The sequence below is a fragment of the Ictalurus furcatus genome, chromosome 25 (genome assembly GCF_023375685.1).
Source record: "Ictalurus furcatus strain D&B chromosome 25, Billie_1.0, whole genome shotgun sequence".
Lineage (NCBI taxonomy): Eukaryota > Metazoa > Chordata > Actinopteri > Siluriformes > Ictaluridae > Ictalurus > Ictalurus furcatus.
In genome coordinates, this window is record NC_071279.1 from 678,934 (window position 1) to 697,190 (window position 18,257).

General features: G+C 39.3%; 1 protein-coding gene across 2 annotated transcripts in view; it reads right to left on the minus strand.

Moving 5' to 3' along the window:
- Window positions 1-18,257, minus strand: part of lrfn2b (leucine rich repeat and fibronectin type III domain containing 2b) — a 136,630-nt gene that overhangs the window by 42,525 nt on the left and 75,848 nt on the right. Inside the window, exon 3 of one of the 2 annotated variants that reach the window (XM_053613670.1) lies at window positions 6,506-6,603. The gene's annotated coding sequence lies outside the window, so the exon portion shown is untranslated. Of the gene's footprint in view, window positions 1-6,505; window positions 7,406-18,257 lie in introns of those variants that run through there. The other variant, XM_053613671.1, reaches the window with a different exon arrangement.

Consider the following 18,257-nt stretch of genomic DNA (forward strand, 5'->3'; position numbering starts at 1 on the left):
ATACTTGGATTATTTGCTCCAATAGTGGCAGCTTGGTTGGATTTGAACTCATGACCCCCCAATCCGTAACCCAGTAGCCCAACACCTTATCCACTAAAATGCAGTCAAGTGCTTGATATTCTGAGGTCAATTTATCTTAAAAACCTTACATATCTGTGGCAAATCTAAAGTGGTAGGACATATTTTCATTTATATATAACAAGGTCTTTAGGTTTCACTCAGCAAGGGCTTTAACTTCTAATACTTCCAGCTGTCTGAAGGATGCTGCCAAATGTCCTACTGGGTTTGAGAAGTCTCCGGAGAAGAACACAGGGTCTGGATGCTGCACAGATCGTGCAGATCGAGGATAATGTTTGATTGAGATGTTCTTCACTGGATTCATTAATTAAAGGCAGGAGGGCTAGTCCATCTTAATGTTAACAGAACCCGATAGACAGCCTGATATACCGCATTGCTGCAATTACTGAAATCACAGTATTGCATTCTGCAATAAAGGCATGCTTGCAAACTACTGAAGTTGTAGTGTACACATTTCGGTTCATATAACGTTTCCTATGGACTGAAATAAAACGCATCAGTAGGTCTCAGATTTATTGATGGGCAAATCAGGACCATGAATTTAAGAAATCTTAACCAAGGCCAGAAACGAAACACACTGTGATAGCACCATAGGATAGGACTTAAACCATAGAAAAACAAATCCATGCATTTGTGGACAGACTTTTTTCCTGCATAGATTAAAATTTAAGGGGGAAAAAACCCCTAAACCCTTCCCTAAAATGGAGCAGTAATGTTCATTTAAAATATTGTGATTGTTTACAGTAGCATTAGAAATGGGATCTGCGGTCTGATTGGTTACAGTGGCCTTGGGGGCAGGAACCAAAAGTCAATTCATGTATAGATAAACAACAAGGACTTGTCTTACTCAAGTATAGATAAACACTATTAATTTCTTAATCATATATAGTTAGTTCATATACACTTGAAGTTCAAGTTTAAGTTCAAGTGGTTATTATTGTCATTTCAACCACACAGTGCATCCGGAAACAACTACAGGACAGGACACGTCTGTGAATGTCCTTGAGTGGCCCAGCCAGAGCCCAGACTCGAACCCGATTGAACATCTCTGGAGAGATCTGAAAATGGCTGTGCACCGACGCTCCCCATCCAACCTGATGGAGCTTGAGAGGTCCTGCCAAGAAGAATGGGAGAAACTGCCCAAAAATAGGTGTGCCAAGCCTGTAGCATCATTCTCAAAAAGACTTGAGGCTGTACTTGGTGCCAAAGGTGCTTCAACAAAGTATTGAGCAAAGGCTGTGAATACTTATGTACATGTGCTTTTTTTGTTTTTATTTTTAATAAATTTGCAAAGATTTCAAACAAACTTCTTTCACGTTGTCATTATGGGGTATTGTTTGTAGAATTTTGAGGAAAATAATGAATTGAATCCATTTTGGAATAAAGCTGTAACATGACAAAATGTGGGAAAAGTGAAGCGCTGTGAATACTTTCCGGATGCACAGTATACAGCTGGTACAGTACACAGTGAAAGGAAACAACGTTCCTCTAGCACCATGGTGCTACATAAAACAACACACTAATTACGTGAGATGACACAGAGCTAAATAAGATCTACAAACATTCTACATAAAGTGCACGTGCAGACGTGTGCAAAAAACACAGGACCGTTCAATACTACTTCAGACATTGTCTTTAAATTTTGCCTGAATGCTCAAGCCCTTCCCCAGGATCAATTCTGGCCTAGTTTGAGGAAGCGTGTCATCAACACAGATTTATCTTCACACAAATTATACTTTGTCACTCCATATATCAAGAAGGCATTCTATGGAGTTTATTTCCTGTCAGAAGTGAGTGCATATAACATATTGTTCATGGTAGTTGTAAGTACATCCTTCTAACTAAAACTGTAATTTACATCTGTACCTTGTTTATGTTGTGATCACCATCACTTCGAAGTTTCATGCTACATTTAAAAACTACTGGATGGCAGTAACGTGCGGTGAGGTTCGTGTCTGGGGAGGCACTGACTCTTTCAAAGTCAGATTTACAAATATATGAATTCAACACAGTAGCATAAATTCACCATTCAACTGGCTGCTTGCACACTGACTACTGGTTATGTTTCATATCCCATATCAGCATTCTTTGCACACACATGGGTAAGGTACATATTTGCACAAAGAAGAACGTCAAATTTATAGCAGCTCAGAGAGAGAGAGCATTTGCTCTGCACCCTCCGTGTGTTCTTAATTTGCCATCACAATTCCACAATTCATACTCCTTCAATACAAATGAAAGTATATATACAGTCCACAACAAAAAGACAAATGTAGTTTTATTCTTTAAAATAACAATTATTTTCTTATCTTGTTTTATATAATTTTTTTAGTTATTGTTAAAAGGGGCTGGTCTTTTATGTTTGTCGTGGACTGTACAGCAGTGTATGCATGGTCTTACCTTTACTCGTCTCCATTACTCACATCATCAAATCCCAAAAACGCCTCCCTCACTTCACAGGACACCTCACTTCACGCCACAGAACGCAAAATGACAGATCTGGGCTTTGTTTGTGACATCCGTTGTCTCGTCTACTTCTACAGCAATAAATAGGACTGCATTAATGTCCTTTTTTATATCATTTCTAATCACATCATTTATTGCTTCAATTAAATCGTTCTGAATTCTGTTTGATGAGCCAGAAAACACAGCGGATGTCTCCAAATGTCTAGCTAAGCTACCATCTTTCTCAGCAAAAGCATGTAATAGCTCTACATAGTTTCCACGATTAGAAGAGGTCATACTCTCATCGTTAGCACCAAATGCTAATTGCTGTTTTGCTAGGAAGCAAGTTGCATTAATGAGGTTTTTTAAAATCTCTCAGTTTTCCTTTACCTTAGCATTGTGGACGCTAATATTTAGTCTCCACTGTTCGTTCAAAGCCAAAACTATCCTTGCGCTACCAAAAGTTTTTAAACAAATTTAGATTTGAATGTGAGTAGGTGAACTTTCATGTCAAAAGTCAGGGGAAGCAGAAAAGGCGGTTTCTCGAAGCACAAGCACACAGCCAGTGTTTTCAGGTGCACCGCTCTGTTTGAAAAGAGCGTGGTATCTTCTGTCCCGTTGTTTCTGCTGTCTCCGGCATCAGTCTTCCATTATTTATCACTTCCAGTTTTGAGAAATGTTTTAGCTTACATATATAATCTTCCATTTTTGCAGTCAGGGCAAAAATTAAAATAAACGGACTGATGCGGTGCACTTAACTTTCTCTACTTGACTTTTTTAGCTAGCATATTACCCACAATGCCATTTGTCTGTAATACGTGAAGAAGAACAATAGCAGGACAAGCCTGTATGCTCACACACGCCCCCTTCAGTGAGGCAGAGGTCCTGACTGCCTCCCCTCCTGCTTTTTCACTGCGGCGTTATGTCAGATCAGCAAGACTTATACGTTATACACATATGTGAAATACATGACCTAGACTATGGAATGTGAAGACATATAATAAAAGTGTGTACAAACATTACATTGGTGACATACAGAGAGATCAATTGCACGTGCTCAAGTTGAGCAAAAAAAATGAGCAGCTCAATCCAGTTTGTGAGGGATTGCGCAATCCGAGAGGAGGCTCAGCTCGTCGCTGTCTTTCCCCCGTATTTGAACAGGAAAATACGCAAATTCAGCGATATCGACTATAAAAATCATTGGAATGATTGGAATCATACAATAATTACATTTCTATCACAGATCAGTGGACAAATATTTATTTATTTATTTTTAATCATTATTTGTTTTTTACATTTCATGATGACACAGGGGAGGCACTGCCTCACCGCCTCCCCTGACCGCACGTCACTGCTGGATATGCCAACAAAAAATTTTTTTTTTTTTTGAGTTTTGTTCAGAGTTTGGATGAGGGTCAACCCCTATCAAACCATCCATCCATCCATCTTCTACCGCTTACTCCTTTACAGGGTCACAGGGAAACCCAGGGAGCATCGGGCACAAGGCGGGGTACACCCTGGACAAGGTGCCAATCCATCGCAGGGCACATTCACACACCCATTCATACACTACGGACACGCCAATCAGCCTACCATGCATGTGTTTGGACTGGGGGAGGAAACTGGAGTACCCGGAGGAAACAGGCAAACTCCGCACACACACCGCCTCGGCGGGACTCAAACCCTGGAGGTGTGAGGCGAACATGCTAACCACTAAGCCACCGTGCGTACCTTCACCCTAGCAAACCAAATCTGGAACCAAGATGTTTGATGCTTGATCAGCCATCACACCCAGCCATCCACACTGTAAAAGAAAACTTGATTCATCAGACCAGGCCAGCTTCTTCCATTGCTCCATTGTCCATTTCTGATGCTCACGTGCCCATTGTAGATGTTTTTGGCGTGTCAATGTTATTCAATGTTATTCACATGACCCGGCAGTGGTTTTAATGTTATGGGTGATGGCTGTGTATATTTCCAAGTCATAAAATTCTGATTTCGGCAACTGTGTATGATTTCTCGGTTCCCTGGTGGATTAGTGGCTAGCATGCAGTGCTCTCATCGCCACAGCCCGGGTTTGCAGCCTAACCCCTGGCACGAGCCAGTGAAGAGTACCAGTGCCCAAGTCTGGAAAATGAGGAGGGTTGCGTCAGGAAGGGCATCTGGCATAAAACTCGTGCCAGAATCAATATGCGGACGCATGATCCGTTGTGGCGACCCCGAAAGAGGGGGAAAAAGAACTGTATGACGTCCTCAGACATGAAATGAACTCCATTCATCCTCTTTGCAGACCACAACATTCCTGACCTTGTGAAACACAAGTTCAAATAACAAGTAACACGTTCCTGGGAGTGGATTGCTTTCCTGCATGGTGTGGTCACACTCAAGTTTACTTAAAGTGAATGCCAGAGTAAGAAGCATTCACTTCTTACACGTACCAAAAATTGGTTTCCTGGACTACACTCAGATTCAAAACCAGCTTTCACACGTGAACAGATTCAAAGCAAAGCCAACCTCTGAAAGACATGTATTTGAATACAGATAAGCACCATGGAGTCAGAGATATTTGTAAATGGATCAGTTCCATGGACAGAGACATAGTTGTATACAGCTCAGTATCAATTTGTAGGGACATAACATAAGCATTCGTACAAGCTTCAGCACTGTGAACCGAGGCACAAACACATGAGAAATCACAGTCCTAGTGTGTAATGACCATTTTGCAACTGAGGAAGCAGAGAGAACAGTTTGATTTGGACTGCAGCTGAAATGGACTCCATGCGTGTTAACAGTCTCTGCTGAGCTGTCCATGACAATAATTTTAATACACTGCTCACTAAAACACTGATTCAGAGTCCAAGGTCCAGACACTTACCTCTTACAATCTCAAATTTTCTGTGTCCGATACAAAGGGCTATAACTGTTTTTAATGCCTCATAGCTGTTAACATCTTTTGCTAGACCATATAACAGATAGTTGCCTGATGGGTTTCTGTTGCCTTCAACTACCTACAGTATTATTCATTTTGGATTGTTAAATACAGAACAATTTCAGCCCTTTATGACCCTGTTTCCTGACATGAGGCAAGAGGTGGGGCTGGAGAGCAACTTAACGTTTTTGTTTTTTTTTAAATACCCGGCTTACATTTCCACCGGTTTGACAGCCAGACAATTTCTACAGCATGACGCCAAAAAAAAAACAACAACAACAATGATCATGATGGATCATGCATTTTATATTTATATAACCTACAGGTGTTCCTGGCATTATTACGTTTTATCATTCAGATCCAAAAGTTCTGAGTCATGTCATTGCCTTTGGATTTTTTTATATTTCGCTCTTAACTCTTAGGATTACGCTGTGTTTTAGGTGCAACTTAGGCCGATTTCAGATTTTGGATTTTGCTTGCCTCACTGTAATACTCATTTCTCCTCTTAATAAACCTTCTGCACATGGATCCACACATCCCTGCTGTGTCAGCATTGTAACTACTGTCTATGCATGTCTAACAGTTAAGCGAAAGACAACAGACATAGGACGTTTTAGCTATTTAATTTTAAAAAGTATCTGCTCAAAGGGATTTTTTTTAGACTTCCAAGTGAAATATATATATATATTTTTTTTTCTTGGACCATTGATTCATGGTTATAAGGGGAATTTATCTCATTTTCTCCCATATAATGTTCATAACCCTTCTCATGTCCTTCACTCTATTTTGCTGTCATGTAGACAACTTGAGTTGTTGTCATGGCGATGAAATAACCTCAGGTCCTGACGTCACTACTTCTTTGGTTCCAGTCCAGCAGGTTTCAAAAGCGAATTTGCCGGCTGAGAACCAGTGAAAAAGCATGGAACAGGTCAAGATTAGACACCTGCTCCAGCACCATATCAATGGGAAAGCACTATATGTGTGTGTGTGTGTGTGTGTGCTGATTAGATGTGTGTGTGTGTAATACTGCAGAGAATCAGGTGTGCCACTCACAGGGAAATAGATGGTAATAATTAGGTGTCCCTTTGGATCAGTCTGCTGCATTTCTGAGACTCTGCTGCTGGATTCATGCTGCACAAAACACACTCCTCCTGCACAAACACAAAAACACAGTCAATATTATGGATTTACAATTAGCCAGGTCCTGTTGCTTTTTCAGCTTTAGGCGCTCTGTTGATATCTACATGCAACACCATGTTCATTCCAAAAATAGGACAGCAGTTGTGCTCATATGACAGCAAAAGTTAGTCTTGGAATAAATGTTATTTTTTATTTTAGCGCCATTGTCACAGTCAAGGTCACTTTACAAGCTGAAAAAAAATTATGCTTTTTATGCTAGGAAAAAAAGAGGAGACGATGCAAAGGGGAAAATCTGTTGTATGTTTTAATTGGAAAAAAAGATGAACAGGCAGCGAGATATAATTAAATAACACTACACTCGTGTCAATGATTACTTTTTTTCTCACACAAAAACAAAAAAATTCTTAAATGTTAACAGATAAAGTGATCGTTAGTTTTGCTTCATATACTCATACTATTTTGGAAGATTTCTGACTCCATTGGCTTTTCTAAACTTCAGACAAATTACTTTAAAAAACAACATGTTTTTAAAAGGATTTATTAACTGCAGCCCTGATCTCACACCTGACTCATTTCCCCTCTTCAGTCTCACAACCAGCAGAATGAGGACTAAGTGTAGGACAGGCTGAGACTGAAATGTGGAATCATACACAATTGTAATTAGCCTTTATTCAGGTATAAGTGTACAGTATGAATTAAGTATACACGTGAGGTCACGGCTATTATTTTACTCAACTGACTAGAAAATATTCTTAAATACTGTATTAAAGAGTTTATTTACAGATTTTGCACTAGAAATAAATTAAATTAAAAAAAAAAAAAAAAATTTAATAAACCAAAGAAAGCACTGTTGGCTTTGTCTGTCTATCTTTATTACTTTTTTCTTTCTTTTGAACATTTGTTTGAACAGTCATGAACGTTAACATTCCCAAAGTGTTAAGCTATCGTGAGAGCTTGGATTTTGTTTTTATTATATATTAAAGACAGCATTTTCCTTAGGAAAGACACATCTAGTAGTAAATGAATACGATGCACCCAGTCACACCTAAATGAAACCTAATTTAAATACATATAACTTCAGATTGACTGGGGCGGAAAAAGACTGAGAAATTATACTTAAGTGAAAATTAAAAGTGCAAGTATGCAACCGAAAATGTACTCAAGTGAAAGTAAAGAAAGATAAGTGCACTCAAGTATTAAATATAAAGGTTTTAAATGATTAAAATTAAGGAATGTCATGTTTTCATGTAAAAAGTCATTTTTATTCCATAACTAAATGTGTCGTAATCTCTGTAAGTCTGCTTGTTATATGCAGGAATACATACTACATATGCTACATAATGTAACATCCAGCCCAGACATTTCTCTGCAGGGCCAAGGAAGGGTGTCCTCCCTTGAATCTTAAACATTTTTTCGGTTGTCATATTCATTTCCTGTCAGGTCACAATAAAGCATGCATGGGGCCTTGAACTTGATGCAAGGCCCTGCACCTTGTTCTGAGCCGTTTGTTCTGGACAGTTATTATGTGTATGATCTTTCTTGCCTTGTCTAGACTTTGCCTAGCCCTTTGGCTTTGATATTTCTGATTTCTGGTATTCTGACCATGCCTTGTTCGGTGATAAAATTTTTTGATTATGTTTTAGACTGGAAATACCTGGAACTTTATCTGAGTTTAACCATGGACGTTTTTAACCATTCCATTTGCATTAATAAATCTCAAGTGAATGGATCCATCTAACATGTCTGAGAGCCCTTTGTTACAAACGGCTTTGGCATATTAACACTCGATCAAACATTCGCCAACTTTGAGATGGAATTCCAAGAAGTGTTCGACCACCAAGAATCTGGGAAAGGTGCTGGAGACAGACGGCTTTCACTAAACCAAGAAAAACAATCCACTTCAGATAATGCACTAAGCTTTTGTACTCTGTCTGCAGAAAGCAGATGGAATGGGCTGCCATTAACAACCTTTCTCAGACAAGGCCTCAGCAATCTGAGTTTGCATACAGAGATAACTCTATCTCCTGCAATTTTCTCAGATCCCGTAAACCTTGTCAAAATTACAGATCCAGTCCCAGAAACCCAACCGTCATAGCACATACAGAACCCATGGGAGACATGCAAGTAACACTTTCCACTGAGGAAAGAAGCATCATAAGAGATTCAGTCTTTGTACATTAGGAATAAAGGGCATCCTTCAGCAACTTGCACTCTGAGACCTTTCATCAATAGATGTAACCAGGTGGGCCCCTCTTTGATCAAAACTAAATGTATTACTCTGCCCATAAAGCTTTCATGGTGTTCTGAGCTCCACGTGTTTCCCTGCTCTAGTTGACTCAGGGGCAGTTGGTAATTTCATGGATGAAACCGTGGCTCAATTACTTAATATCCCTCTTGTCCCTCTCACAGGCACCTAGATGGTATCCCTTCAGGAGGTGAAAAAGGTTTTGAAATGCACTGTGCACCCCTTAAAATGCACACTGGCACATCACATGTTGAAATGCATTCATTTATGGTAACAGATTCTCCGAGCAACCCCAATGTTTTATATTCACCATAGTTATCTACTCATGATCCGCAGATATCCTGGAAACAAGGTGAGTGAATCACTTGGGGGTAAATCATGTTATAATAACTACTCTTCTCTGTCATGTCTCTCCATCTATATTGAAAGTCATAGTGGAGTGGGGTTTTTCGAACCCTACTCAGACCTTGCCAAAGTCCTCAGAGAAACTGGCACCACACTGCCCTTGGGATTGCACCATAGACATCCTGGCAGGCACTGTGCCCCCTAGGGGGCACACTTACCCATTATCACTTCCAGAAACCAAAGCTGTGGAAGACTACATCGCCGATGAACTAACATAGACCTAAATTTTCCCTCAACCTCACTAGCTGCAGCTAGCTTCTTCTTTGTGGGAAAAAATATGGCAGATATTGGCCCTGCATAGTCTATCGAGGTTTGAATGCCGTCAAGTACCGCTACCTCCTTCCACTGGCTGCTTTGACCATATACTTTCGAGGTGCTTACAGTATAACCTCATATGCATCAGAGAGATTGATGAATGGAAAAGTGCCTTCATTACTAACACAGGTCACTATGAATATCTTGTATGGTGTTACCTGGTATACCCATGTAAACTATGACATGGGGAACTGGGAACTACTAGCCATCAAGGCCCTCTAGTAGAATGGCATCAGTGGTTAGAGGGAGCTCTGGTTCCCGTTTCTGAGCCTCATAGATTATAAGAACTTTGAATATGTCAAAGCCGCAACACAACTGAACCCTCATAAAGTCAGATGGGCCCTCTTTTCCAAAAGATTTAACTTCACCTTAACATATAAGCCTGGTTCTATGAATGGAAAAGCGAATGCCTTGTCATGAATATCTGAAAATTCCCACTCACTAGACAATAATTTCTCAGTCATGCATTCCAGGCTTAGTGTGAAGGGAAATTCTTGAGAACATGCGTCCACCTCAACAAGATGACCCCGCACAACCAGAATGTCTCAGACTGCTTCAAACCATGCAAGGTATAGGCTTAATGAAATAAAAACCTAAATATAAAAAAATTATATGAGGCTTATTTTAGCATTTCCGTCACTGAAACAACTCAATACAGCCTTGTTGTGTCATGTTGCTGCAAGGAGAAACAGCCTGAGGACGCTGTGGCATACCGTATTGTGATTGACCCGTGTAGGAGAGGAGAAGAAGTGAAACAAACACGTTTCTCTGAGGAATACTTTATTTCTTTTACAAGTGTAATATACCACAAGCCTATCAAACGTTGAAAAATACCAGTAGGATGGTAACCTAAATAATATGTTAAAAATCTAAATATTAAATTAAATAAAAAACGCGGCCGGGTGTCATGCCTGGAGATGGATCCTGAGATTTGTAGGCTAGTGTTCACCCATTTAACACTTATTTTGTTCCCACAAAGCCGACATGTGGCTTCATCTAAATTTATCAGTTCAGCTTTTCCGTTGGGCACGAATCCAAAAGATCGCAGATGTAACATTTGGTTTCCCAAAAAGATCCATCGCTGCGGCAGAACCCGAAGTGAAATAGCAGAATTCGCCTGACTGGCTTTTGCCGCACTTAAACAAACCCGCGCCAAATTAGCAGACAACACCATGTAAGGTTTGATTATGATTACGTAATTTGTGAATGAATATAAAATCTCCCGCTATATGGTAGACTATAAATACAAATTAATATAGCAACTGTTATTATTATTACACTTGTATACAAACGTTGTATATTGTACTTCTCATAGTGTCCACTCAAGCAGAAACATTAACATGGTGTGTGATATGACACCACCGCAGGTGCCACTCCACCACCGTGGTGGCAAACTACAGCCCTAAACCACTCCTGATACCTCACAACCCTGGTAACACATCGCCCTGGATTTTATCACAGACTTTCATAAGGTAATACCACCATACTCACTCTCATAAACAGGCAAAGGAGATTACTCATGGCTTATACATCCGACTGCACACAGATAGCTATAACATTAGCTAGATTGTGTAGCATGAGGTCACCGCATATGGTGAAGTGATTGATAGGATTCTTGATCTTTTTTCTACATTGATGAATTTGATTAGACGATAAACTGAAATGATCAGACGCTAAACTGAGCCCATAAATTGATATATAGCATACAGTCATTGTCTGAACGAGAGGAGACCTTTGAGATTTGTAACAAGTCCCTTGAAGGTCTAAATAAACATATAGGTCGTGTAATGTAAGTTTTTTCCCCCATATAATTGTAACTAAGCAAAAGTACTTCTTCAATTTCAGAAACATTCAACTTAAGTATAAATGCCACAAATTAATATTCAAGTATAGTAACAAAGTATAATTACCTAGGTATTTTCCACCTTAGCATATTAGCCAATATATTTAGTGATGAATTAGTGGTTTATTCCCATCTATTCTGAACAATAAAGAGCATGGAACTTAATAAGTTCCTTCTACAGTTATAAATCATGCTAATGTAATGAACTCTCCAAACTCCCAGACTGATTACCTCCCACACACACACACAGTACACCAACACAACCCACTCCATCAGTTTTTGCCTGCATATGAAATCATGTTACTCCTTTGTGTTTTTACTTTGTTATTCCTGCTGATTGTATTTGTTCTGCAAATGTAACAGACGTTTGATCTAGATACTTTGTAAGCCATTTCTGAGTGATGCTATCTTGCCTGTTGGTTTTAATTAATCTAAAATAATTGAACTAATCTTGTGGGAGAAATTCCTTCTAGCTTGTGCTGCACCTGGTTAGTTAATCTTGTATCAGTGTTGCCAAATAAGTGGGGTTTTTTCACTTAGGTATCACAGGGCTGTCTCTCCACCCTAGCTAATCAGTTTCACTACTCTCATCATGTTCCCAGATTCATAACAATATCATATCGTAAATAGCGCAGATGTCTAAGGGTCAACCTTATAATCAGGAGGTAGCAAAGTTGAATCCTGATGACTTTTGGTGAAACTCTTCTGAATGAGACAAATATAACTCTTTAAAGTGCATTTTCAGCCCGTTCTTATTCACCACACCTCTCCCTTCAGCTCCTCTCCATAGGACACCATTTCAAAACCTGTCAACAGATCCAAATTTACACACCACAGTAAAGCAGTAACAACAACATCATCATCATCATCATCAACAACAACAACAATTAAAGGATTCCTATTCTGACATGGAAGCTCTGACATGGCACCAGTGGCTCTCAAAGTGGGGATCCCCAGGGGTCCATGAAGCATAGCCAGGGTGTCTGTAATTTTTTATTTTTATTATTTTACTACAGTGGTGGAAGTTACAACCTGTGATTGCCAAAGTTATAATATTTTAGGTTTTTGTTTGACTGGTCACTTGAATTGAATGGGTTAAATCCTACCCTCCTTAACTTACAATTAATTCAGCCTGTACATGGCACAGCTTGGACCTAATGTGTGCTGCAATAAACAGCCAGAATATTGTAGTAAAAATTTTAATATACTGATGTTTGAGTAGCTGGATTTTCATGAATAAATCTGTCTCAGATGGTCTGTTAACAGAATTTATTTTACAGTTAAAAGCGTATCCGATTGCATATATTTGACAACCCCTGGCTTAAAGTTCCTAACTGGTTTCACTTTTGTTGGTGGCAGTTTATGGTGAATAAATTGCTTTATACAACAGTTAGTTCTGATCAATTAATTTGATTGGTCAAGCGGTGTTCCAACAGTGTTCAGTATAACTGCACTGGGACGTTTCACTCTTTGTATCGCTCCCCCGTCTGTGTTCGCCCACATAACATTCCACTTCCCAGTTTGAAACTTAGTACTTAGTAGTGTTAGCAACATCATCGGCAGACATGGTAAACAATACTTTTCAGAAATATATATATTTTTAAACTTATGACTTAAAATACGAGAGCTCATCAGATGAGTATGAAAAGGAAGAAGATACGCCAATTTCATTGGAAGCACCTTCAACGGAAATGTACAAATCAATGTGCGCCACCGTGTCAGGCAGCCAATGTGTTATAAAGTGAGCGCGGCTTCTTCAGGATCTATTTGGACACAATATGGTCAAATGCTCTGTTTATTTGTTCCGCTAGCACGTCAGTCAGTCATATAACGTCAGTTACACTATATTCATTTCTTTGTTAATTAATTTATAATAATAATAATAATTAAATTATTAATAAATCCATATAGGACATAGCACTTGCAATCATGCTGAATAGTGGAACAGCTTTGATTCGCTATGGCACTTGCCCTGCGAGTGCAATATTGCTGAATTAAACACAGTGATAATAAGAGAGGTTTGTAAAATACACACACTGACTTGTTGAATGCATTAAAGTATTGATGTTATTGATGTAATGGATGTTTCCTCTTTGCTACAGGTGAAAAGTAGAGTGGATGTCTGTGTGTGCGTATGTGCGTGTGTGTGTTTGTTTGTGTGTGTGTGGGCGATACATGCATTATTGATGTGCTCTATGGTGGCCCCTTCTCCAAGGTCTACTCCTCTTATCTTAACAAAACAGTAAGTGCCATAACTGTAACTTGCTTCTTTGGAAAGTCCATGAGCGATCATACAGATCATCAAAATAACCAGTGCAAATCAGGTCTGTCAAAAATGTTCAGACTTTCAGCTGTTTGCGATGAAAAAATCAAACAAAAGCTATTGAAATAGTTCGACACAACGAATCCTTCAAGTGGTTTCGCCCAATTCAACTGAAAACGCAACTTATAATGATTTCTCCAGTCTCAGAATTATTCACCCCCCTGAATAGACTCCCTCACAACAGCACAAATATGCAGAACAGGTGTTGTCTCAAGCACACCTGATATAAACTAATCAAGGACCAGGTGTGCTTGAGCTGGAACACATGAAATACCTGAAGTGGCCAGGGGCAAAAAATGTACGATATAACTGGACGGGGCAGAAAAAGGAAGCTGTCAACGGCTGCAAGCAGATTTGTGAGAAGGCAGGTTGTGAGAAACCCTCGAGTGACTGCAAAAGACCTGCAGCAAGACTCGGTGTAACAGACACTGAGGTTTCAGTGAGCACAGTAAGGCGTGTACTAAACACAGAGGTTTTCCATGCCAGAACTCCAAGACGTTCACCACTACTGACCCAAAAGCACAAAAGTCGCTCAAAATCATATAAATGATCCACAGAAGGTTTTGGATTCTGTTCTGTGGAGCAGTGAAACAAAACTGGATCTTTTTAGCACGATGGATCAGTGGTATGTCTGGAGGAAGAAGAATGAAGAAAGAACACTCTATCCACAGTCGAGCATGGTGGAGGCTCGGTGATGCTCTGCGGCTGCTTTGCGTCCTCTGGCACTGGAAACCTGCAGCGTGTGGAAGGCCAGATGGATTCAGTGAAGTATCAGGAAATCCTAGGAGAAAACCTCATGCTGTCTGTGAGGAAGCTGAAGCTTGGGCGTCATCGGACCTTCCAACAGGACGACGATCCCAAGCGTACCTCAAATTCCACCAAGGCTTGGGTGCAGAAGAAGTCCTGGAAGATTCTACAGGGCCATCAGTCACCTGACTTGAACCCCATAGAAAATCTCTGGTGGGATGTGAAGAAGGCGGTTGCAGCACGCAAACCCAAGAATATTACTGAACTGGAGGACACTGCTCATGAGGAATGTGATAAGATTCCTCAGGAACGCTGCAGAAGCTCTGCATCTCGTTTGCAGCAGGTCATAACAGCAAAAGCGTGCTCTACTAAGTACTAAAGATGCTCGCCATGATGGGGGTGAATAATTTTGAAACTGGAGAAATATTATGAGTTGCATTTTCTGTTGAATTGGGGGAAACCACTTGAAGCATTCGTTGTGTTTCATGGCTATTTTTCAACTATTTCAATCGCTTTTGTTTGAGTTGTTCATTGTAAACAGCTGAAAGACTGTAAATTTTGTCAGTAAACCTGATTTGCACTGGGGGTTGAATAATTTTGATTGCAACTGTACACCGATTAACCTGTTCCATAGAATAGCACATCATTCACATATCGCTCCTGGAGCGTAACCGTAGCTATCATATTTATCTCTAAAAAGCAGCAGTTCAACCGAAAATGAAACTCATATGACATCATGTGGCTTGGTCATTTTCCCCCATTTTCCCCCATAAAATAGAAGAATAGGTTTGTTTTAAAAATGAAGTATACAAACATTATTGGAACTTCACATGAACCAGAGTTTGAAGATTTGATTTCATTCACAGTTTTAGTTCTGTAACCCTCCATTTTTATTGATAACAGTGTGTCAATACAGGGTCATAAAACTACACAGATTTTGAGATTATAGGACAACTTGATAACTTTAGTCTGTGCACAATGCTAAACTGGAGGCTTCCTTTATGTGTTAGCTATATCAGCACTGTAGCTCCAGTGCAAAATGAAAGAAGAAATCTTCAGACACCAAGCCTGTTTTGGTTGAGTGACTACATTTGTTTACATTTTAGGTAAGGACAGCATTGTGTACATTGTGCCCAAAAACTTTAGCTTGAAGCCTGAGCCGAGTCACTTTCAAGGAGTGAGACACCAAAAAGACTGTTTCTAATGGGAAAGAAAGCCAGCAGTGCATTTCTTTCTCTCTCTCTCTCTCTCTCTCTCTGTCTGTCTCTCTCTCTCTCTCTCACACACACACACACACACACACACACACACACACCAGCCTCACTGGTGCCTGGAATCCATCCGTCGAATGGATCCATCAATTTACTTACAATTCCCATCTGGACAAATGAAAATAAATGGCCCGTGGATGCAAATGTACCTGCTCAGCAAAATCTCCATCATTCTCCATGTGTGTATAAGAAGAATAGACAGAGATATAATAGGAGAAAATAAATATTTAGCATGTGGAAGTGTTTGGTGAACTCTTTTCGTGACTGGGCCGTGTGCTGAATATAGATGAAGTCTTAAGAGCCTGAGACGCGGCAGGGATTTACTATAGATGGTGAAAGCAGAAGAGAATGAAAAGGAACATATAACCCTGTCATTTATATACATACATACATACACACACACACACACACACACACAGCAAAAAAAAAAGAAATGTCCCTTTTTCAGGAGACTGTATTTTAAAGATAATTTTGTAAAATACAAATAAGCTTTACATGCAGATCTTCATTGGAAAGGGTTTAAACAATGTTTTTCATGCTTGTTCAGTTAATGCACATGCAGCTGTGGAACAGCCTTTAAGACACTAAATGTTTACAGGCAGTAGGCAATTAAGGTCACAGTTACAATTACTTAGGACATTAAAGAGACAGTCTCCTGAACAAGGGACATTTCTTTTTTCGCTGAGTATATAAATATTATGCCGGTTTAAAATAATGCTATCGCACTGCTAAGCAACAACACAAAGATGCACAATGCAGTGTTTATGTTTTCTCTACAACTTCAGTCAAATACGCTTTTGCTTGTACATTGAAGGGTCAGTGGTGAATGCACTGAAGTTCTGTTAAGCTGTGAAACCATACTTTCCTTTTCAGTATTGGATCTCGGTCTGCAATATCTCTACCAAGGAGATATGACGCATATGCATAAATTTGGTATAAAGCTTTGAAAGGCAGTGGAGTTCAGCTGTCTTCTATCTCAGAAATGCAGAAGGACTGTGTGCAGAAGTGAAGACTTCTGAAACAGATCTTTACCACCTTTAAACTTGATATTATTATTTGCATTTGGTCATATTTAGATTTTTATTATACAGAAGTTTAGTGCTAAATCATCTATCAGTCTTTGTTATAATTGTGTTGTCCTTGTTTCATGGATGGACGTTTTAATTGACTGTAAAAGTCAAGGATAGTTACAAGACTTGCATAGAGGACAGTGCGTAAGGATCGATTTACAAGAAGAGCAGCTGAAAGTTGTTGACTAGAGGTCGACCGAATGACCGGTTTTGCAGATTAATCTGCATGATTTCGGATCGGTTATCAGCAAAAATCCACACTGATAGTATTTAAGTGCTGCTGTCATTATACGGTACGACAGCACCCTCTAGAGGCAAAATAAAAAATATCACTCACAGATTTTGTTATGTCATTGAAATGTTTTTTTTTTTTTGTATGTTTCTGTGTTTATTTGTTATTTGGAGGGTCACTTTATAGTTCGGTTGGATGTATATCTTTTATTGACATTAATATTTCGTAATAGTTAATATATATTAATATTTATATATGTAGCATGGTACAGTCAGTAGTTTATTTTTGTAATAAAATGGATACATGTTTTTATTTTGAATGTTATGTTTTCATTAAATATCAATTTGAAAAACTCTGTTGATTAATCGGTTTTCGGCAGGTACTGCCCAACTTGGTTATCGGCATCGGTAAACTCCACCATCGGTCGATCTGTACTACGGACATCTGGAATGTGCTTGAACATAACGTTTTGACTGACTCCTGTTAATTTGCACAATAACTGACACTAATGTAAATAAGCAGTGATAACCAAGGTGCCACCACTTTATTTCCTAAAATTACAGAAGAAAACAATTACAAAGACACACATTTCTGACTGTTATGTGAAATAGCAGCAAACCCCCGTAACCTACAGCACAGAGATCGTTTGCCACAGCATTACCTTCAGCTGCTTCATCCTTTTAGTCACAGTTCAGCATTACTAAATGCAGTGTTTCATACTTGAACTTGACCTACATTGATCGGTAAACAAATTTAGCCATACAAATAATGCAAAGAATCTTGGGAGCAAAGTGTCCAGTGGCTGTTCTCTGTGAAAATGACTATTTTGAAGAGACAATAAAGCATTAGGTTGAGCTGAGTTCATGTGTGTGTCGTGTGGCATTGTTGTGCTGCGCCGGAATCAAACAAGTAAAATGATGCATCATTACTATTTTATTGCAGGTTATGAGTAAAGGAAACAAGAGTGGAAGAAGTACTCATAAAGCTGAATATAAAAATAAATTGGGTTTCTTTTAATAGAAGCAGCATGGAGTCTTGGATTAATATCAGATTAGCTGCAATCCCTAGAGTGTGTGTTGCCTGTGAGAAGCTGCTGTGAGTGTTTGTGATGGTGTGTTTGAAAGGGAAAATAGGCCTGTCAAATGCGAGATCTAATTGGGCAAACACTCAAACACATATGCACACACATATCCACGCCTCAATATGTCTTTGAT